Source organism: Equus asinus, chromosome 3 (assembly GCF_041296235.1).
Source record: "Equus asinus isolate D_3611 breed Donkey chromosome 3, EquAss-T2T_v2, whole genome shotgun sequence".
NCBI lineage: Eukaryota > Metazoa > Chordata > Mammalia > Perissodactyla > Equidae > Equus > Equus asinus.
The window spans coordinates 125,734,736-125,759,676 of NC_091792.1; the positions used below are offsets into that span (position 1 = coordinate 125,734,736).

A 24,941-nucleotide genomic window follows, 5' to 3' on the forward strand; every position below is an offset into this window, starting at 1 on the left:
CCTCCCCAAAGCCCCGGTACATAGTTGTATATCCTACTTGTAGGTCCTTCTAGTTCTTCTGTGTGGGACACTGCCTCAGCATTGCTTGATGAGTGGTACCAGGTCCACGTTCAGGATCTGAACCGGCAAACCCAGGCTGTCAAAGCAGAGGACACAAACTTAACCACTATGCTACCGAGCTGACCCCGTTTTTTTTCTTTATATGCTTATTAAATGAAATATTTACAGCAACTCCTTCCATGTTATTAACTAAAGAGCACCATTTAATATTTAATTTATTAATATATAAGTATCTCTAGGGTACACACCTTTTGGAAAAATTTCTAGGCACTAGGATTACAAGAGTGAGCAAAATGGAGTCCCTACTCTCATGGGGTTTATATTATAGTGGAAGGAGGCAATGTGTAAATACACAAATAATTTAAGAGAATATGTGTATAATATATCTGTCATCAAGAAGTACTAGGAAAAGAAATAAGGTCAACTAAGAGGATAGAGAGTGATGGGAGATGGCCTATTTTAGGTAGGGTGGTCAGCGAAGTCCTCTCTGAGGTGATGACATTTGAACAGAGACCAGAATGACATGGGAGAGTGAGCATGTAAATATGTGGAAGAAGATCTTCCAGGCTGAAATAATGACAAGTAAAAAAATTTCTAAGATTGAAAAAAAAGATATCTAAGATAGAAACTAATTTAGTGTGTTTGAGTAAGAATAAGAAGGCCGATAAAACAGGATCAGACTGAGTGACTAGAAGAGAGATAGAAAATGAGGTGAGAGAAGTAACCCAGAGTCTCATGGTGTATTTACCTGTGCTGCTGTGGGCCTTAGAATTCTGCTCTAAGTGAAGACTTTGTGGTGTGTGTGTTGGGGGGCAGGGAGGGGGCACAGGTAGGTTATGATATGACTTAGATATTTTAAAGTTTTAAAATATGTCCCTGTTACTTGAGTAGAGAATTCTACTAGTTTGCTATGGCTGCCAAAACAAAGTACCACAGACTGAATAGCTTAAAAAAACAAAAATTTATATTTGCACCATTCTGGAGGCTAGAAGTCCAAGATCAAGGTGTCTTCAGAGTTGGTTTCTTCTGAGGTCTCTCTCCTTCTCTTGTAAATGGCCATCTGCTCTTTTTGTCTTCACATCGTCTTACCTCTGCACGGGTCATGTCCAAGTCCCCCTTTTTATAAGGATACCAGTTAGGTTGGATTAAGACCTACTCAAATGACCTCATTTTAACTTAATTATCTCATTAAAGAGCCCATCTCCAAATACAGTCATGTTCTGAGGTACTAGAGGTTAGGACTTCAATATACGAATTGTTAGCCAGCGTAATTCAGCCCATAACAGGAATAAAACGCGATGGGGCAAGGGTGAAAGCCGGGAGGTCATTTAGAAGGCTATTGCATTATCCAAGGAAAAGTGATGCTACTTACAGTACAATAGAGGCCATGAGAATCAGTCATTATATGTTATAGAAATAATGGAATTAAGGTACTCACCAAGATTATTTCACGAAATCCCCGGACAACATTTTAGGTCTGCTACTGTTTTCCCATGTTGACTTTAATTCATGTATAAGGTCACAGAGCCAGAAATTCAGGAGCTAGAATTCAAACGTAGATGTGTCTGATCCTAAAGATCACATTCTATCCTCTCTAGCATGCTTCCTCAAGGTTGAGTTTTATCCCATTAGAGGTATGTGTATAGAAACTATCTTAACTGGGAGATCTTTGAGGATAGAATTAAAAGAGTAAGAGATTATATATGCTTTCCTAAAGAGACAATGTAAATTTACCTTGCCTTTGTACAGAACACGTATCAGTTGTAACCAGCTTTGAGGGTTTTGTTCAACAGTCATTTATTTAGTATCTATTACTTATTGGGTTCCATGAGAAATTCTGTGAAGAGTCAGGGTAAATGGCTATTTTTGCTTTGAAGGAATTTCCCATTATGTTGAGAAGAAAGGTGATATACACATAAAAACATGGTATTTTCTGGGTACCAAATGAGTTAGCTGACAAATGGTACCAGAGAAGTTCAAAAGAGGAAAATCATGCCAGGCTTCAGAAGAGCAAAAATGAATGGGGCTTGACTTCAAACTACACAAATCTAATCAATAAACAAGGCAATGCCTAATAAGCTCAAGTTTACAAAGTAGACAATCATATTTCTTTTCCTTCCAGATAGGCGAATGTCTTCTCTCTTGAAGCCCTTTGTGAAAATTAACCCTAGAAGTTAGGCTTCCAAGGATTGCTATTATGTACTCAGAAAGCATCCTGTCATTTGACTTCCTAACAGGCCTCATACTTCTATTTTTTTGATTCTTTACTTAACACCTGCATCCTTGGTAATTGGCAAGCATCATAAAAGCAAGGACAGATCATATTTGTTCTAATTCCCTTTTTACTCCCCCAACGTGTAGAAAATATTGTGAGCAAGAAGTCAGCAGAGGGGCTGGCCCAGTGGCATAGTGGTTACGCTCACGTGCTCTGCCTCTGTGGCCTGGGGTTTGCAGGTTTGGATCCTGAGCACAGACCTGGCACCACTCATCAAGCCATGCTGTGGCAGCATCCAACATAAAACAGAGGAAGATTGGTACAGATGTTAGCTCGGCAACAATCTTCCTCAAGCAAAAAGAGGAGGATTGGTAACAGATGTTAGCTCAGGGCCAATATTCCTCACACACACACACAAAGTCAGTAGATTAGGTTCAAAGATACAAAAAGTGGCAAAAATAGTGATCAGAGAAGACATTTGTGCAAAATGAAACTATTTGGCAGTAACTTTTTCAAGTCTTTTTCCTTATGAAAATATGGGATGATGTTGTACATACTATTTCATAAACTTTTTGTTTAGTTTTATGGCTTAACCACAAATTATCAGACTTGCCATATTAATAAGTAAATATCAATAAACACTGGTATTTAAAACAGCATTATAATGGTTCTGTAAGACTTTCTTGGGGCCGGCCCTGTGGCTGAGTGGTTAAGTCCACGCACTCTGCTGCAGGCGGCCCAGAGTTTCGTTGGTTCGAATCCTGGGCGCGGACACGGCATTGCTCATCGAGCCACGCTGAGGTGGCGTCCCACATGCCACAACTAGAAAGACCCACAACTAAGAATATACAACTATGTACCCAGGGGCTTTGGGGAGAAAAAGGAAAAAATAAAATCTTTAAAAAAAAAAAGACTTTCTTGTGTGATGGTATCACAATTCATTAAATGAATACCTTACTGTTGAACATTTAGGCTCTGATTGTTTCCTTTAACAAAAAAATACAACATTATATAATTTTGTATGTATTTTAAGGTGTGTAATTGCTGAGTCAAAAGATGTGAATACATTTAGGGTCTTTGGTAAATACTGTAAGAATTCTCTCCAGAGAGGATATAGTAAAATGTCTTTACATTTCAGTTTACAAGAATAACTGTCATATTCTTCTCCTGAGACTCCTGAACTTTTGGTTTGCAGGATTTTTTGTTGTTTGGTTGGTTTGGGGTTTTTTCCCCCCAGTATACTGCAGTACTATTTAGTATTCAGTGGTCGTGGATATTTGAAGAATAATTTCTCTCTTTGAGAGTATTCCTCCAACATCTACAAACAAATACCAGTGTGCTCTTTCTCTAAAGAAAAATGTAAAGCAGAGAGAAATTAAATGCTGCTCAAATTCTGAAACTATGAAAATATAACAATGGAGAAAACAAATAGAAAGTTTTTAAGCTACCCAATGACTTTAGCAGCTGGTGGATCCTACCATGCCTATTTTTGCACAGAATAAAAAAGACACAGCAGGTTCCTTTGGAACATCAAACTGAGAAAATTGACTACAGCTTTAACAGCCTTAAAAGAATTTTTTGGCAGAATGAATAAGTATGCATAATTGAGAAAAATACTCCAATCTGTAGGAAAAAAATAGTTATAAAAAGAGGCTAAACAAGAACGTTGCTGCCTGTTCTTTTCTCAACAGTCTTCCACCTGTCCCTGGCAGCTGTATTTAGGGAACCAAGGTTTAGAGTATAAATGAAGAGGCGGCTGGGAGTTTAAGATGGAGGCAGTCTAGAGTTGTGTAAATTGCAGATAACTGGAGCCAGAAGACTTGAGTGACACGCAGTCCTGGGTGGGCTGTGAAGTCAGGAATCCTGGCCTTAAATCCCAACTCTGCTCCTTACTAATCCTGTAATCCTGGGCAAATAGTGTGCCATCTTTCTGGCTCAGTTTCCAAAACTTAAAGTGAGTATTGCCTTAGTGCCTAGCTTCCTCAGCCCCTGGCTCATATTACCTTTGTATTATATGTTAGACATTATTTAATAATATAACTGGATGTGTGAACTTAGGCAAGTCGCTATCTTTTGTCTCAATTACTTCAGTTATAAAATAGTTAGACAATGTGATCATGCGATGTTACATCTGGATTTGAAAGTTTATGATTCTATAAAAACAACAACAAAATGCACTGGACACTACCATCAGAATCGGTTTGTGAATAGTTTGAACCCAGCAAGGGAGGCTTGAAGCAAAGTAGAGGGAAAAAAGAAGAAATTAGAAAAAGTTAGCTTTATAAATATGTTTTTTATATCTACACTTACCACTTCATACTATAATTACATAAAAATTATGATACATTTCATAGGAAGTAAATCTACTACAAAATAACCATTTGTTCACTTCAAGAATGGTGGGTTTCTTTTTTCTAACTTCTTTTCTCCCAACGTAGAGTCCTCATAGATGCTATTTACAAACATTTAACCATGCTCATGGTTCTTTTCTCCTCTTAAGTACAGAATGCCATAATTATATACAGTAATTTTGTGCATCCTAAATACAAGACTACTTATGATTCACTTGAAATTGAGGAATGGCTCCATGTTGCCAGTTTTTAGCTAGGTTATAATTTCAACCCCAAATAAGGACCTCTTAACCTCAAGTTTTAGTTTCAAGGAATCCTTAAAGTTGACAATGCTATGTATATGTACATGTAGGCATTTTCTTGGGAGAGCATTCATAGCATTTAAAAGATGCTCAGGGCTGGCCCAGTGGCATAGTGGTTAAGTTCATATGCTCCACTTCAGTAGCCTGGGGTTCACGAGTTCAGATCCCAGGTGCAGATCTACACACCACTCATGAAGCCATGCTATGGCAGTGTCCCACATATAAAATAGAGGAAGACTGGCGGGCCAATCTTCCTCACAGGGAAAAAAGATTCTCAAAGGCAAATTAGTTGCCAAAAATGTTAAGAATCATTGCCAAACTGAATTATCTCTTGCAAACATGACCACAACTACTTATTAAACCATAAGAGACTGTTCAGTGTATGCTCAGAGTAAATATTATGGAATCAATTAAAAAATTCAGTAAATGACTGAGTAACATTACTTGGCAATGAGGCCTTTCCTTGACCATCCTAGATAAAAATCAATCCCCAGATGCCCATATCTCCCTTTCTCTCCCTTATTTTTTTTTTCAAAGCACTCAGTCATCTGATATACCATATAGGTTTGTTAAAGACCTTTTATTGTTAGAACATAAGCTTTATGAAAGCAGGGACATTGTGTTGCATTTTGTATTGCTTTCTCATTGCTGAATTCCCAGTGCACATAGTAAATACTCAATAAATATTTGTCGTGTGGATATTTAAGCAAATTATTCACTTTGCCCTGATTTCTTCTCCAAATTATTCCTTTCACTTTGTAGTTCAAATCTCTCTGTCATACATCACTTTCCTTTTAACCCTCACTTTTAACATCTGTCAGCTGCAAACTTAATGAGTATACTCTCTGTCCAGGTCAATAATGAAATTCTTTAAGGAGAACTGGGGTCGGGATCTATCATGCAACGTCTAATTTGATTGTGATTCAGGCAATAGGTTGATATCTAAAACCTATAATCTCTTATTTAAGCAGACTCTATTCAGGTTTTTCTAACCTCTTTTATAATGCAGATTCTGGACACCAGCTTAAGAATCATGGTGTGATAGAAAGCATTTGATATGTGGGGACTAAAAGCAGGTGGGAGGGATGGTTGATTTTCCCATTTAATGTGTGGTAGGCACTCTACTTGGTGTTTTGCCATTCTGCAGGTTCTCTCTATTCTAATGCTTACAATAGAATTATATTATTATAATATATATAAAAAGGATATATATATAAGGATATATAAGGATCTATATATAAGAATATATATATATAAGGCTATTATATCCTTATTTTTTAGATAGTCAGAAGTCTTGCACTTGAATTCTTTCTTTGCCAGTGACTGATTATTATCTTTGACAATCATTCTAAGCTTCTATTTCTTTATAAATAAAGAGGAACATAATACCAAATGTCTATCAAAAAAGCAGTGATGAACATTTAATGAGATTATTTGTATGAAGTTATTTATGAACTCCATATTAGTTATTATTTTCTATCATGCTGTATACATTTGGACTTGAAAAATCAATATTCCATCATTAAACTTGACTGCAACAAAACTTCAATACTTAAAATTTCAAAAGATTAATTTGTCAATATTTCATTCATATTCTTCACCTTCTCCATTAAAAATGAAAGATATAAAAAATTATGTATTGTGATTATGCAACATAATTCCTTACTGGAAATAAGGACTATTAAAGAATCTAGAGGAATCTATAATATTCAGTTTACTTTAAACCATATACTCAAATAATTTGTTAAACACTTCATCAAATATGTATAAAATGCTCCTCTGTAATGACGCTGTACTTGGTATTTTATATGCATGGTAGTTTATATCTTAAAACAATCTCATGAAGTATATTTTAATATCCTAATTTTAGGGGTGGGAAAACTCAAATCAAGTAAATTCACTCAAAGTTACAGTTACTAGTGAAGATGAAATTCAAACCAGTATCTGTCAGAAATCAAAGCCCATCTTTAACCACGAGGCTATTCTACTTTCTAGTTTTTCTTGCTCCTTGCTTTTGGGGCTCTTGTTTCTTGAATTCCATCACCTTCCATTCAGGCACTGTAGATTTGACTTAGGCTCCATTTCTAGGTTCTACCCCTTCCTTCTAGATCTAACTCTAAGGTTTCTCAACAGTCTGTCCGTGGGACATTCCTAGTACCGATTTTCCTATGTTATAAGAAACTTTCTAAAATTTACTCATCTAGTAGGCTTTTATTCAATGACTCATGAATCAAGCAGCATCCAATCTCGCAGATAGAAAGGAGCTCTAAAGAGCTACACAAGCTGTACAAACACTTGATACATATTTGATGAAATGTTATAGACCAAAGTGAGCAGGAACGGGAAATTATACTGGGCATTTGTTGATTGGTTAAAGCTGGGTTACTTTCCTTATATGGAGTAAAGGGAAGTCTGGGAGCTGGGTTAGGGAGCTTGTGCTGAGCAGGCAAGCACTGATTGGTTGATCTAGGCCTTCCTTTCCTGAGAGCTGAACATAGAAACTTACTTAAGTTTTGATTTGCTGGTCACAGGGCTTAGCACGAACAACTTCATCTTGAGCCTAATCTGGTTACTTTCACACCAAAAACCTAGCTTTTCTCCTGCATGACAATGACTCTTGTCAGGATATATCTCTGTTACTCTGGTATAGCATTGGATGGACCTTCCACAAATGGATACTGTATTAGTCAGCTGGGGCTGCCGTAACAAAATACCATAGACTGCGTGGTTTAAACAACAAATTTATTTCCTCACTGTTCTGGAGGCTAGAAGTCTGAAATCAAGATGCTACCATGATTGGTTCTGGTAAGAGCTCTCTTCTTGGTTTGTACATGCCCTGGCCACCTTCTTGCTGTGTCCACACATGGCAGAAAGAGAACAACATTTCTGATGTCTCTGCTTATAAGAACACTAATCCTATCGGGTCAAGGCCCCACACTTATCATCTCATCCAACCTTAGTTACTTCCATAAAGGCCTTATCTCCAAATACAGTCAAATTGAGGGTTACAGTTTCAACATATGAATTTGGAAGGGACATAATTCACTCCTTAGCAGATACTTAAAACACTTATTATTTGTGACAATTTTTGTCAGTTTTTCATTAGACTTTCATTCACCTCCAAGTCAAACTCTCCCAGTGCAAGAACCACTACTGATTCTTATTGAAAGAAAAATAGAATTATTGATATTGACAAGGGTGGCACTACCTGCTATAAAAGATAAACCTCCGTGATAGCCAATCTCTAAAATCTGAGGTGGACCTACTCTTAACTAGCCCCCACCCACAATGCACCAGGCTTGGTCTGCCCATGGCATATGGCAGAGTGATGGTATACCATTCCCAAATTAGGTTATAAAAGACTGTGGCTTCCATGCTTGGTCTCAAATTCTCCTTCTCCCCATTCTCCTGCTCCATTTCATTAGTTAGAAGTAAGTCACAAAGGCTCACCTAACAGAAGGCAAGCTGAGAAATGAAGTCTACCTATGTATCTAGTAAGGACAAATAAAGAATTGTGACCAACTGGAGATCGCTTCCAAAACTGTGGCTCCAAAATTGGTCTCTCCACTGAACTCCAGAACTGAATACTGAACTGCCTTCTTCTTGGACATTTCCACCTATATCACAGTTTCTCAACCTCAACCTTATTGATATTTTGGGCTAGATAATTCTTTGTTAAGGGGATTTCCTGTATATTATAGGATTTTTAGCAGCATCCCTGGCCCCTACTCACTAGATGCCACTAGCACTGAGCCCCAGTTGTGACAAAAAATGTCTCCAGACATTGACAAATGTTGTCTGGGGGTAAAAATAACCAGTTTGATGTTTAGAGACATTGAAACTCACCCTTTTCAACAATAAACTCATCATCTCTTACAACATAATCACTTTCATTCTAATTTCCTTAATCCAGGATATGGGAGAAAATTAATCTAGTGTCTCTACACCAAACTAATTTTTATGCTTGATTCTGTTGTTTCCCTCAAGCCCAGTATGAAAAGAACCATGCAATTCTTCCAGTTCTACTTCTTTAACGTGTCTCAAATTATTTTTATCCTCTTTATTACCAATGCCATTATATTAGTCAACACTTCCTCTTATTAAAAGCCTTCAGACTAGCTTTCCAGCCTTCATTATCCTCTTTCTCTACCTCAATAATCAATTATCAGAGAGAACTTCTTTAACATGAAAATCTTGGGTGGCTTCAAAATAAATGTTGTGAGACTCCATCAATTTTAATTTTATCTTCTACCTAGACTCCCACCAAAATCAACAAAATGGAAAAAATATTCAATGAAACCAGTGAATTAAATAAAATCTCAAATCATACACTATGAATAATAACTGCCAAAGATAGTAAAGCTCATAAAAATTTAAACTGATAAAGTCTAGAACTCTTACATTCTTCTAGACAAAGTTTTCAGGGTAAGATTTTTCTACAGTAAGTGAAGCTACCCAATAAGGCGCTGCCTAAATTTATTTTATCTGGAATTTGAAATTAATAAGGGAAGGTTAACAGGCTAATAATAAAATTAAATTCTTAAAAAAGGACATAAATAAAATATTAGATGTAGAAAACCACATCTCTTCACAGGTGTGCCACAGGAAAAGCTGGAGACATCTCTATAATTACTCAGTTTTATATCAAAGAATGTCTCAGGTAAACTGTCACTGTACCCCAAGTGGATGGTCATTATTTTCTTCCTTCCTACAAGGTTACAAAAAGGACCTCATGAATAAAAAGCAGGGGCTGTCTCCAGAAGTCTCCTTCTTTGGTGATCGTGAACCCAATTTCAATGTGTGTATGTGGGAGAGGGGTTCCCCCATACCAACAACAAGCAATGTTCTGGATGTCAGCTGGGTATCCTACAATTCAACTCAACTCTGACACTATCTACCTGGAGATAGCATCAGATTCCACAGGTTAAGGGTTTAATTCTACAAGTCTGCCCCTCATCCTCACTTCAGACTCCCATTGCAAACCCAGGTTGTTACCTGTATTTCTGATCGACTGACTATAGATCAGAGGTTCCCACAACCTCCTCTTTTGGTTTGATTAATTTGCTAGAATGGCTCACAGAACTCGGAGAAACATTTTACTCACTAAATCACCAGTTTATTATAAAAGGATATAATTCAGGAACAGCCAGATGGAAGAGATGCACAGGGCAAGGTATGGGGAGAGGGCACAGAACTTTCACGTTAATCTCTAGGAGTGCCACTCCCCCAGCATCTCCTCGTGTTCATCAACCCAGAAGCTCTCTGAACCCTATCCTTTGGAGGTTTTATGGAGGCTTCATTACATAGGCATGGTTGATTAAATCATTGGCCATTGGCAATTGATTCAACCTCCAGCTCTTCTCCTCTCCCTGGTAGTCTGGGGAATGGGACTGAAAGTTCCAACCTTCTAATAACTCCCTAGGTGTAGTCCAAAATTCACCTCATTAATATAATAAACGACACATCTATGGCTTTTACCACTTAGGAAATTCCAAGAGTTTTAGGAGCTCGGTGCCAGAAATGAGGATGAAGACCAAATATATATTTCTTATTATAAATCACAATATCATATTCCCTGAACTAGACTTAATACCATCGCATGGCAGAAATATCACTGAATTTGGAAATTAGTTATACCCATCTTTGCTAACAGGTTATCTTCATGTAAGAAAAGAGGGAAAATTCTAAGTCACAAGAAGCTTTGCACCTACCAATTTTTGTCATCTGAAGAAAAGGATGTATTAGGAGGGAGAAGAAGAAAGAAAAAAAACCCTGAAAAACAAAAACCTACAAGCCTTCATTCTGAATCAGCAGGACTTTCAACTCACAGGAAGCCGAATCAAGTCAAAAGGACAAAGAAGTGTTGATAAGAAAGTTTCCACAGATCACAGAAAGAAGATCAAGCTGCCTGCAATAACTGCTCACTCTGCAGGCATACCTTACATTATTTATGGATGAATAAATTATCTAATCCCAGAATGATCTCAATCCAAATATAAGTAGTAACTTAGAAATATCTATGTAAAATTACAATACTAAAAAGAAGAAGAGAAAAATCACACACCAAAGGTAGCTAGGGAGCACATGAGAAAAAGTTTGTATGTAACTAGTCAAAATTGTGACTAATATTTTTTTAACTAAACCATGACATGGAAGAAAACATGATATCTATAAAAAATAAGAACTTAAGGCATAGCTGCAAGATATCAACAAAGAAATTATATAACAACAGAAGAACTTCAACGGTGAGCTGGTTATGTAGTAAGAAGAAAACCGGGGTTGGGGGGGGCTCCCAAAAATAAAGGCAAAAGAAAATTTATGGATATCTTAGATTTAGATGTAGTCTTCCTAGCACAATGATTACACTTCTTCCATGGCTGCTGATTGTCACCCAAAAAATGTCTCAAAATAAGAAGCTGAAGCTCCACGGCCTTGTGTAATCTAGTCTTCGATGTAACACAACATTATTTCCATTGCATTCTATTGATTAAGGGTAACACATTAAGTTTGCCCAGGTCCAAGCAGAGAGGGCATAGATGGCAGGTTGGCAAGGTCAGATTGTTGAAGGGCATATGGGATGAAAGATATTGTTTCATCCATCTTTGGAAAATACAATCTACTAGAGCAAGATACATAGGGGTCACCTAGAAATAAGTTTTTCACACATAGTGGACATCCATCAGTTATGTTTTATAGAGAGAACAGACTACAATGCTTAAAACAAGTCATGTAAGTAGAGATCTGTTAGAATAGCTTCTGCTATAAACTGATTATTCCATTTTTCAGAATGAGGAGTAAGAATTTATTGAAAACTATTTAAAAGTAATAAGTTCAGTAAAAGAAGCCTAAGTATTTCATTTAAGGTATAAACGTTACCAACAGAAGAGCTAGAAATAATATAATCAGATGGTAAAGATTAAATAATAATAAATAATAATAATATAATGAGATGGTTAAGGTTAAGGAAGGTGAAAGGAAATGAAAGCATACACATTAAACTTCTTCTGGAGTGTGAAATCAATAGATAATGTCTAAAATGACTACATTAAGATCCAGTATTCTCCATACCATAGGAAATATGTACAAATATTTCTTGGAGTATTGAAATAAAATATTACCACTTCAATCTGTAATTGTTTGTATCTGGAATATGATATAAATTTATTTTTCATTTATTTAACATAAATATTGAGAATTTTACATATAAAAAGCATTAAAACAATTTTTTACACATTAGGACTGTGTTGTGGAGTTTTTTCTTACTAATAATGGTATATGTAATGGCATATGATCAAAAAAGCTTAAAGATTACTGATAAATAGCTATGATGTAACCACTTGAAGAAAGCACATTATAAAGCTTCACATTATAAAAAATAAATAAACACATGCACCCATAACAACTCAAGTAGAACCAAAGTAGAGGGACCAATCTTTTTAAAGGCACAATAAAAAGAGAAAGTATAAGAAAAAAATTATAGGCATAAGTAGAAACTTTTCTGACATATCAAGTGAAAAAATTATCTTAGTAAACAAAAAAAAACCCCTCTAAAAATGGCTCAAGACAAAACGCAGGGATATATTATATACAAGTGATCCAAAAGAGTCTGAAATGAGAACCATGGTTTGATTACCAAATAAGACTTAATTCACATTCAATAGCAGTAAATAGATATTTTTAAGGCCAAGTTATAATTGTAAAGAATATATGTCACAAAAAATATGTCATAAAGCTTTATGCACCAAAAATGAAAGCATAAAAACTTATAAATTATAAACTGCAATGAATACTAAGTACAAAAACATAGTAATAATGAACCATTCAAAAATACTCTGAAGCAAATATTGCTCAAAGCATTGGCAAAAATTTACAAAATATCTAGAGAATAAAATATTTTTCAAAGTCTAACTACATTTGTGGCAAATAACTAAATTTGTAATCAGAGGAAAAGGGATTTAAATAGCTAATTTACGAAGAATAAAAATAAATGAGTTAAGTAACCAATTCAAAATTTAGGAAAAATATATCTAAAATATATAAGCCAAGGAAAATATAAGAATTGGTGAAGGAAAAAGAAGAAATTAATTTTAAAGTACAAAAAAAGTAAATAAATCCAAGAGCTGATTTTTATGAGAAAAATCAACAAAATAAGTAAAATTAAAATAGAATAAGTGAGCATCAGAAAAACTAAACAAGAAAAAAGCTAAAATACATAAATAAGTAGGGAAAAATCCCAGATACAAATCAATTTTAAAAATCTTAAATTAACCAACATTATGAAATAAATTTGAATATTAATATGAAATTATTATTTTCTAGCTAATATAAATTACCATAGCTTATCTGACATCAAATAGAAACTCTCAAATTCTATTCTAGAGAATCTAGAAATTTGAAAATTTGAGAATATCAAGTCACTGCCCCTTAAGCAAGCTCTAGGCCCAGAGATAGCTACATAGTTCCCTCTAACTTTCAAGAAGATAAAATAATAATTCTCTCTAAATTGATGCAGACCGTAAAGAAAAGTAAGTCCACCGATCTAGTGAGATCAGCATAATACTGACCTCAACCTGACAAAGATTACGCACTAAAAAATAATCAATCTAGTCTCATGAAGAGTATTCAAATAAGCAAATAAATAAAAGATATATTAAGAATCTGAAATAAAATATGAGCAATGAAACTAGAAGTACATAAAATAGGGAGGCAAATAGTTCACTATTAAAAATCCATTAACAGAGTTTGTAATATTTGTCAAAGAGTGAAAGCCTTACATTCATCTCTGTAGATGCCAAAGTTATATGCACAATAATAAGGGATTCGTTACATAAATTATTGTAAATACATATGAGAGAAATGTCTGCAGTGTTTATACAGATTAAGCTAAGGTTATAGATATTCCAAATTTTGCATTATACTTAAGTAAGTATATTTTATACCTAAGTATATATAAGTAAATTTTGCATATACTTAAGTAAGTATATAAGTTAAGTGGGTTGAAGAAGGGGAGCTTTTTGCAGAAGAGAATGCATAATATAATTCCCATTAATATAAAATATAATACAAAACATTTAATCCTAATATCAATTCCTGGAATAGAGAAATAATCCCTTAACATAGAAAACTACATACATAAAAATACAATACTTCTGTTCAGAAAAAATTGCTATTAAGTCAAAAGACAAACAACCTGCAGGATAATTTTACAACAGATATGATAAAAAAAAAGTTTCCTAAATATATAATGAAAGTTTCCAAGTCACTAAGGCCAAAGCAATTCAGTAAAAATACACAGATATATGGATGGTTTATAACTCTATGAAGAGTTACCTTATCTTGCTCAAAATAAAAGATATGGAAAGATAAAAGCATCAGAATATCAGAGCTCAAATTCTTGATAGTATACAAATTTAGTGAGGGTGTAAAACATTTAGAGGTCACATAAACTGGTGCAAAACCTTCAAAGATTAATTGAGAAGGTATTCAAAATTAGATACCCAAATACTTTTGAGTTTCATTTCTAGTAACATATTTTACAGAGAAACTCACATATGCACATTACTAGAAGCATTTACCCAAGGTAGCCTTTGTTGATTCCTCCAAGACTGGGCTCACCATTCCTGCTGTGAACTGTTCCCGCATCTTTCCCCTACTTAGTCTTATTAAGGGACTCATCTCTCTGTATCACATATACCTATTCTCTCAACATCTTTCCTTCTAATTTTAAATTACTTGAGGGCAGAATTGTTTCTAAATAATTGTGTATCTAATAATCGTTTATAATGTCTGGCAAAATGTTTAAGTGCTTAACAAATGCTTCCTGAATAAATATTGCATAAGAACAAGGTGGGTAAGAAATAAAATTCGTCACTAAGTCACTTGTAAGGAAACATTATATGAGTCACTTTTAGTATTAAAAACATTTCTCATATTCCCACTTGGCCCTATTTTGGAGGAAATAATGTGCAGATGCTGTATTTTCACTTCTGCATTTCTTCTTTTTTGTTCTTTACACATCTCAGGTAAGAAAACAGCTCTTGAATGCTAGAAAGTGTTGTGTTTACCATTCACAGAAATAATAATAACAGTGGATACAACACTCTCCTTGCTTCTTACTCCTGGTTGTTTTGTCATGTTTTGTTTTTAATAGATGTTTTTTCTCCAAGCTCCCACATTTCCTTTAAGATTGCTTTCTCATTACCAAAAACCAAGGAAGAGGTGAGTTAACTGAGAAATTTTTCTTTTCAATCAATATATTGCTTTATTTTATGTAACATCTTTTTTCATTAAAGACTTTAAAAGTTGTTACTAAATGATACCATGTTTGGATTCCATACCATATAATATTTGATTGAACACTCAAAATCTTTCAAGAACTTAATGACTCATGGGTTTTACATTTGTTTATTCCAGTAGGCTCACTTTAATATAATGCAAGCATGAGCGAGGGCACAGCAGAAACTATTTTGAATTTAGGTGTGTCTCTCTTAAAAAGGATTTTCTTCATGTCAAGCAGGGTCAGTCCGGCCATTTGAAGATAAGTATATACGTAGGTGAGTGGGTACACCTCTCCAAATAGGCTGCAACACCTGTTCAAATAACACATTTCCCATTTTCATTACTCAAGTCACACTCTCTAATGGTGCGTTACCGATGCTGCAAGTTTTTAGTAACACTTTCCTGCTAACTTCTTTTGAAAGTATCACTGTATAATGCATTGCTACTCTGAATTCTTAAGGTTTGCTGTCGTCTAAAAGGCATAGCTGCAAGTACGTCTCCTGTTTGCTATCTTATTTTAATGAAAAGTTTTAATATTAACTGGACAAGAATTGAAAATAACAGATTACATAATCTTGAGAGAACTTATTCATATTTTTACCTCCTATATTATGTATATCATTATTTTTTCTTTCCCATAGTTTTCCAAACCAAGAATTTACACAAAATACCTTTCAAATAGCATTGTTTTTACATTTATGATGATACTGTATCTCAGAAATTCAACTACATAAAAATTTGATAAACATGAGATTTTAATTGCCTTGAGTCTTTTGAATACATTAATAAAAAGTATTAATCAAATGGTCTAAAGCATCTATGTTGCATTTACCCACAACAGTTATTGTTATAATTCAGGAGCTTAGGGTGAGGCACACTTTGATCTCAGTCACCGAAGATAATGAAAATACGTAGTATCATTACAACAAGATAACGGGGCAGGCTGATGAAATGTTCAGATGGGCAAATAAAAGCTGATGTGGACAGGTGTCAATGACTGTAAAAGTTAAATTCAGGAGGGAGGGAATGGTAGGATCGAATGAGGAGTGGAAAGAACCAATTCTTGAAGACACGGTACGAAGAAGAATCTATATCTTAGGCAGATGATCTATTTACAGAAAGACGGATGAGTGGTTGAAGGTAGGAAGTAGAGAATTCAGCTCCAGAGGGAAGAGGGCTTCAAAAGCAAGCACTGTCGGGTTTCTAGAAGACGGGGTTGTGATTTGCCACAGGACTCTGGACTTGAAGCCAAACCGAAACAGTATAAAGAAGCAAGAGAACAGAAGCTGTCTCATTTTTATTTGGCAAAAGTGGTATGAAAAAAATATGAGATGTAACATTTAATACTTGAGGGTATCCAAGGCTTACTGTATAAATACCATCTCAACAACACCACCATGAAATCCAGACCTCAGTTAGAAGGCTCAGGCTCTTTACCAGGGTGTGGGGAAGCTGGCTTGAACAGTCAGGAGAGCCAGTAAGTGTGCACATCTCTTCCCAACTCCAGGTCAGTGACTAAGACAGTAGCTTGAAATTGGCTATGGCAAGAGTATTTATGCCTTGAAAATTTGGTAATGTTACAAATCAGGGCTTTCTTTTTTTTTTTCCCCCGAAAGAGCCTGTTGTTAAACATTTACCAGCACACTCCTGTTACTTGCATATCTTTACCTCTCCCAGTCAGAGTTAGCTCACATCTGAGCCTAACAATGGAAATCTTCATCCATGACTCAAATTGAGAGGGGCTGGAGTGAGAGATTTGATCTTCTGTTTTTCCCTAACTGTGATTTTATCACACCAAAGTCAACAAGGAAATCCACAAAACAACCAATTTAAGGTCACACGTGTAACAAAAACCAAGCAAAGTTACAAAACAATCCAAAAAACATTTTAAATACTATTAATGTTACTGTGTGGTAGTAATGACATACAACTTGTTAAGTTACTAGAGAGTTTGTCTAGAAACGTAATTAAGATAATTTCATTTACTGCATTTTGAAGATCAAAAATTTAGGGACCAATTTCTTTTTTTTCTTAAAAATATATATTTTAAGAGAAAACACAGTTAATAACTTTAAGCCAGTAGCCAGTATTTCCCCATGTTTTCAATGAAACATGTCCCACTAGATTCTCTGAGATTAAAAATAAATGAACAAGTAAAGATTTCCATGGCCAATACATTTGCGGAATAGAATGTTTATGGTTCGAGTAAGTATTGATGCAATTACAGACAACCTCAAAATCTCAGTAGGTAAAAAACAAAGGTGGATTGTCTTCTCACGTCGGCTTATCACTGGTCAGCTGCCGCTCTCCTCATGTCTTCTTTCAGGGACTCAGGTTAGAGAGCAGTCCCTATCTGGGACATGCTGGGCTGGTGACAGGAAAAAGAGGGATAGTGGAAATACATGATGCATATTAAACTTTGGTTCCTAAGTAGCACACATCCACTCAATTTCTTTTCTTTTTGCCAAAACCAGGTTAATGGAGTAGGAAGCATAATCTTATAAAAGAACTCATAAATAATTGGAAAAATAACACAATTTAATTCATGCACCACACTATATCCTTCTCTCTGATATTCACATATTTGTTAAACATTTTACAGACTTTTGAAGTAAAATATGACAGGCCTTTAAAGTCAACTTCCATTTCCATTAGAAGAGTGTTGCCATTTCATTTATCAGTGGTTGCCACTGTTTCTAACACATAATTAGGATCCTAGAAAGTCGCTGTTTCATTGTCTGTATGCCAGGTTAGAATTTCCATAGATACGTAAACAATCCATGTTGCCAATTTCATCCAGAAGATCTAAGTTTTCCTTTTCATCAGGAAAAAAAAAAAGAAAGTGAAACCTTTTCTTTTTAAGGAAATTTGAAGTCAGCTAGTCCTACTATGCCTTATTTCACTATGATATTTAATTAACCACCAAAAAATGATCCCCTCTAGTCTTTTTCTGGTCCCATAAAGTTTCAGAGTCACACTGCTCTGTGCTTTCTTGGTTTTGATGCAATTTCCCACTGTCCCTCTCTCTTTCAAAACTTTTTCTTCTGACCTCTTTAGTCTTTGTCTCACAATAACAAATAAATCTCTACTTAACCCATTAACTAACGTCTTTTCTACCTCCCCGTCTTAACTCATCTTACTTGAACATATGTCTCCTTGATATTATCTGTTCACATTTAGTACTATTCCTACCTGCTAAGCAGCCAACCACCACGTATCATGAGGGATAGAGGTTGGGAAAATTATTTCCAGACGCATGTACCACCAGTGTTCTGGTTTAGAGGCCACTAACAAGAGTCATTTGTACAAGATTGGGAAGCTAGAAGAAGAGCAGTAGTAAATCGGCATTTGGCCTACTTGTGGATATGAGACATATCCAGTGAACCAGTGCTTCCCCCTGTTAATTTCCTACTTCAGGTCTGCAGGCTGCTAAGATTATTAGCAGAGGTTTCCTCAGTTTTTTTCTATAGTAATTTCCTGAATGAACAGAGCAGCTTCCTTGTTTTTGTAAGCCTCTAATTCTTTGTATTTAATCCCTTCTTTGAAATACCTAGAGGCTTCTGTTTTCCTGACGGATTGCTGGCAGACAAAACACTACTTCTCTTACAAAACCCTATGAGGAGCACTCCCCTCACAGTCTCCCATACTCCACTTTCTTCAGTGACCCGAAGCACGGGAACTTCAAGATAGTCATTCACTTTACAGGGTTCATTTTGGACAATCACTGCTTTATCCTCTGCCATTCCTCCTCTGCATCAACGTAGCTTCCTATCAACCTGATTTACTCATCATTGACCTCGGCTCCTTGCATACCGTCTTTCTTTTTATTCCAACATCTTCCATCATCCTCAATAAACTTAATGACGTGGTGACAAAGTTATCTGACTTTTGAACCTTCATTTTCTAATTTTCCAAAATTCCAGTTATTTCCTGCACATTCCATTCCCCCTGTCCATTCTGATGTCCACATCCTGGACTAAGTGATCACCCAACACCTCTGCTTCTGAAATCTTGAATTAAAAAAGATTTCACTCTGATCAAAACACCCTATCCTTCTAGCTTATGCTTCTAGCACCAGCTTATTTCCATCAAAATTTGTCTTGAAATCAAAGAATTCATCATTTCTCTGGCTACTCTCAAGTAATAAACACAGCAATGAAAAACCAGAGTCATTCAGATTGGTGCTACTGAAATGTCATAATCTTCAATATTAACACAGGATAGCACTTGTTCTCCTACCCTAACCAGCTTTCTTCCATCTCTTCTCTCTTGCCGTTATTAACTGATGCTCAGTGGCTAAGGAAAAGTTCTTGATAGTCTCCCAAATTGATATCTACCAAGCTCAGGCCTCTGGATTCCAAAGCTGCCTACTCCAGCATCATTTCTAAGCACATCCTAAGAAATAGCTGCATTTTAATTACACAGGAATCTGATGGCTCCCAAGTCTATATTTTGATTCCAAATATATCTCCTGAATTTTTCAGCAAGCTACTGCAGATAAGTAGCTGAGAGGCTATTTTGAATAATATCTTTCAACGTTAATTTCCTCTCCTATACAGAGAAAATTATGTTAGACTGTCTCTAAGGTCTTTCATATTTCTAGCCTCCCCTGGGCTTATTTTAATCAATTATTATTTATTGTGCACCAAGACAATAATTGTTGCAACAAATATTTTATAGTAATTATACTAAATTAGTGGCAATTCTTTACTGAACATTCAGCAGCAGAAAATTGTAAATCAATGAAATATGCCAGTTTTCATAGACAAAAGAAAAATACTTTTCTGCTATTCACTAGACTCAAGGAGTGTAGTTTCTTTCATTGCGGGAATTTTGAAATTGCAGGAAAAATATGAGGCATGCCTCCACCAGGTATCTTTCCTAAAAGACCTACTGATCCAAGATTCTTTGGTATAAAAATCACAACATATTTCCTCCCAGCCCATGGCTTGTCTTTTCTACAACTGCTGTGAATTCCTTCCATATAACAGACTCTCAGTCCTGCCATCTATTTGTCTTATATTTCTTTCTAATACTTAATCCACTCCTATATTATTTGCAGCTTTCTGCAGAGAGAAATGCAAATCCTTAATTATTCTATTCTATACTACTCTATTTAGTATTTAGTATTCTAGTCATTTCCCTTCCCTTTATCAGTTTCTTTTTAGGTACCAAATCATTTTAACTTTGCTTTTTTTTCTTTTCTTGATATTCTTGACAGCTTGAAGCAATTGCCACTTTACAGTCTGCAATTAATAGGAAACTCACACCTGACAAATTTAAATGTAACAAGATAAGAAATGACAGAACTAGAAAAGACATCTCTGCTAAGACCTTTTCAATGCTTCCCAACCTCTCCCGCTCTACCTCACTCTCCACAGGGACATTTGGAAATGTGTGGGCTCATATTTGTTGCTACTATGACTGGAGCAGGGAGTTAATACTGGCATTTACTGTTTGGAGGTAAGGGATGATAAACTTCCTAAAATGCTAAATAAAGTCCTGCAAAATTAAGAATTATTCTTCTCAAAATGCCAATGTGAAGGCTAATGGCATCTATTCCTAGCAGTGGCTGAAGCAGTTAGGAAATTTAAGCAGATGAATAATGGGGGAAATTGAATATCTTTACTAATTCTCTGCGACCAGAGCTTTCTATTATTAATTCATTATTAATTTGAAATGTCATGAATTTTTCCAACATCAATCTCTTTTGGGCTATATTCAAGCCTGTCAATAAAAACACTTAGAAAGAATTCTAAGAATTTTTCCACTTAGGTAAAAAAAAAAAAGAAAAACTACTGATATTTCTTGAAGCCCAGGATTTTATACTGTATCGCAAATAATTTACAGTTGACTATAAAATCCTTATAACAGTAGCCACAATTATATCTCAGTGATGCTATCAGCAGTCGTCAATCAAAACTCTAAATGCTGACACATCTGTGGTTACTAATTTTTAATTTGTGATTCATTATTTAAAGGAAGCCAACATACTCACGGATGATAGAGGTGCCTGAGATAAAATATCTTATCTGACCAAATGAATGCATATGTCAATGAGTGTTTGAACCAGGAACAGATGTCTGGGGACTGCAGTAATGACAAAACAGGGAGTTTCTATGACAACCATGTCAACAATCTGTGCAGAAGGGTCCATATTTCAAAGATAATGTTAATTCTGCTTAGGACCAGTATGACAATGATATTAACCATATTTTTGTCTCTCTACAGCTAATTGCTTTGTGGCTTGCATTAATCATAGGTCTGTCAGTAAACATAAGTACTTTTCATTAAGACCATAACTTAATTAGAATTTGAGAAGGATTAAAATGCAACAATAGTTTTACAAACCTGTGATTGAGGTTTGCTAAACAGGAGCACTGAGATCAAACCCTGGAGGTGAGAACAGAGAGAGCTAATGTAACCCACACGGTCTTATCTCTGAACCCTGCCCAGCCAAGGCAGAGTCAATCATGAAGACTCTTCACATTTTTCTCTAGGCTGGATGTTACCAATATTGATAATACAGCAACTTTAAGTTAAGGCTGGAATTTGCATTAATTAAAAGTATATATCTGGATGAGGTTGCTCTCTATTAAGTTTGAGAGCAGACTCTATGACAAGAAGGGAAAGGAATAGAGCTGAGTATCATTCATTTGGTCCGGAATTTGGCATATTTTTCCTCTATGACCTTATAGAAAACAGGGCTTTGAATTAAAGGCAAGAAGTCAGCCTCCAAACTCTACTAATTTACAGCCTACCCTGATACGCTCTGGCTATCCTGATCATTTCTTCAATACATAGTTGTATTCTACAGTTTAGAATAAACAGATCTGGTTTGACTTGGTTTATAACCTATCTAAACTAGTTCCTTCAGCAGTTTGTAATAATTAATATGTCAGGTTTCTCTAAGCTCTTGTATGTCTTCTCACAAAGTTAAACATATTATTTATTAAGCTCCTTACTAGAGAGGAGGAAAAAAAAGGCAAAATGCTGTAATCTGCAGCCAGCAAGCTCTGTATTCATGCAAGCCTCTTGTAGTGAGTGACTATATACTTATTGGCTACATGCTATGTAATAGCACTATGGCTGGAATACTGTAGTAAATAATAGAGGCACTTGTCCTCACGGGGCTTACAGACTGAAAAGTGTTATTCAGAACTCTTCAGTTTTGCAGTCATAATAACCCTATGCAAATAAAAACATACCATTTATCTTTTTCACTGATGCTAGGACAATTAATATGAAAATTGCCTATAAAACTCCCCAAAAGGCAGATACATAGAATCTAGAGTCTATGATAATGTTGTGACTGAAGTACAAACATGAATAAAGAGCCAGAATTCTGTGAGTTTGAAATAATCTTAGCAGTCAGTGCCAGGAAGCCCTTGTGGGCCGTTTGTGGGTAAACCAGGGACTGCTTCTCAGACCAGACAATCTCTGTCTACACTGTCTTCATCTGCCTTTTCTCAGGCACTAGGGACATAATCTGTTATTTCCTCCTGACATTGGTATCGCTCTTTAGAATAGGAGCCCCTTTCTTTAGCTCTCCCTTTTCTGCTGGTCTACAGAGGGCCATACTTGTTGCTAAGAGTTTTATTACTATTTGTCACAAGGAAATAGATAACAAAAATAATAAACATCAAGGAACTCACAAAGCTTAAGAAATGTTACTAAATTCTTAGAGAAAATATCCCAAGTGAACTGTTTTGTACTTCCTTGCTATGATGGCAACAGAAAGCCTCCTCTGGTTTCGATGTTCTACTTTCCTCCTTGGGTTAGTAGAAGGAGGGTGTTTCCCGCTCCTCCTCCACCATCCCAGTGTTTCCGACCTTGTGCTGAATTTAACAGAAAAACTGATAATGTAATCAAGACAAACTTTGATTCCCCCATTGCTTCAGTTGGTCAATTTTCTTTATGAGAATTTCAGGATTGAACGTCACTCATTCCTCTGTGCATGTAATTTATATAACCATATAGATTAGATTTCACAACTTTATGGTAAAATTCTAAAGTTCAAAATGGTGCAATACAAAGGTTGCCTACTGGGAATACTATCATCATTACTGCCAGACAATAGAATTGCTCCACAATATTTTGCATGTTTATTAATTTAGCAGCTATTGAGCAGCCAGGGACAGATATTTATTTCTCTATTATCTGAGAAAGATATTGAGGGCTAGTTAGACTAGGACAGCAAAGAGATCTGGAAAATCTAAAAGTAAAAACAAAACACACATTCACACACAAATACATACACAAATTGGAGGGGGAGCTAGCTACAGATAGTTCATCCAATTAGTTAAGCAGAGTCAATTATTTGGAAGATAAAGCCATAGATAACAAATAGGCAGAAATACAGACTAGTCTTAACAGATCCCAAATGACAAATCCAGCAGATGAGCAACAAGGTGGCTAACAAGGTATCTAAGATGTGAAGGTGCCTAGGATGATGACAAGGAGCCTAAGACGATGTCAGGCAAAGAGCAGTCAGCACATTCTAACAGTGAATGGCAAGGCTCTAGTTGAAGAATGGGCACTAAAAACAGGACATATGTTGTGTGTTTGGGCGGGTGGTGGTGGGGACTGCAAAGTGGGAGAAAGTAGATGATCACTCATAGAGGAAATTGGTGAGGGTAAAGAAGGGGCACAATTTATAAAGACCTAGGGATGCAAAACTGAGTGGGTGAAAGTATGAGTGTAGAGGAGGAAAAATAATTTTCCCTCTACCTTTCTAGGTCCTTGGCTGAGACACCCCCTGTAATAAAAGAGAGATTAACAGGAGAAAACTAATTTTGTACTAATGTGGGCCCCAAAGATATAAGAGCCAGAGAAGTGACCAAAGCACATAGCTTTCACATCTTTTAGACAAAGAAACAATAAATTTGTGAAGAGTTTACAGGACAAAGAAATTTGGGTTTGAGGTAGTAAATTAGTGAGGAAGTCACGAACTCTGTTTATACAGAATTCTTGGCCCTGAATTCTCTAAGAGACGATGTCTCTCTACCTCCTGGTACAGGGACGGTACATTTCACATGGGAGAATTTATTTCCTACTGTCAGGTCAGAGTGTCTTTCTTGCACTAGCCATTTCTTAAGTAAATCTAATTCAAAGTAATCAATATGCCAAAATGGCATACTTTGGGGTGGCCTGCCCTGATCCCCAACAGAAGTCAAAGGATTTTAAAGTACCTCCCTACAACATGTATTAATTACAAAGAAATAAAATTGGCAAATTTTATTGCGAAGGCACTAGCAGATTCCACTTTAACCAAGGGATCAAAGGTCCCATCAGCATTGAGGTACAACAGCATCATATGATATGGTACAAAATACCTGTCCTGTATCTTCAAAAGTGCCAATGTTTGGAAAGAAAAGGAAGAGAAAAGAATTGTACCAGATTAAAGGACATTAAATAGATATGACTGATGGAAGCAATGTATGATCCAGCATATTCTTTTGCTATAAAGACCATAACTGAGACAGCTGGTAAAATCTGAATAAGGACAGTAGCTTAGATGCGATTGTCTATTTTAATTTTCTGATTTTTATTTACTGCAATTATGCAAGATGACACACCTGTTTGTTTGTTTTTTTATCAAGAACACCCTGAAGATTTAGGAGTCAAGGGGACTTGTGTATGCAACTTAGTTTCAATCTGTACAAAAATAATGTATATAGAGAGAAAGGAAAGGATGAAGCAACATTTAGTATTTGGGTGATCAGGGTATAAAGA

At 35.7% G+C, this 24,941-nt stretch overlaps 1 long non-coding RNA gene across 2 annotated transcripts in view; it reads right to left on the reverse strand.

Moving 5' to 3' along the window:
- Positions 1–1,048: 1,048 nt before the first annotated feature.
- Positions 1,049–24,941, reverse strand: part of LOC123284347 (uncharacterized) — a 55,588-nt gene continuing 31,695 nt past the window's right edge. The window contains exons 3-4 of one of the 2 annotated variants that reach the window (XR_006525202.2): positions 1,499–1,602; positions 1,049–1,176 (exon numbers count right to left, since the gene is read on the reverse strand). This is a non-coding gene — a long non-coding RNA (uncharacterized lncRNA). Of the gene's footprint in view, positions 1,177–1,498; positions 1,603–17,438; positions 17,575–24,941 lie in introns of those variants that run through there. The other variant, XR_006526110.2, reaches the window with a different exon arrangement.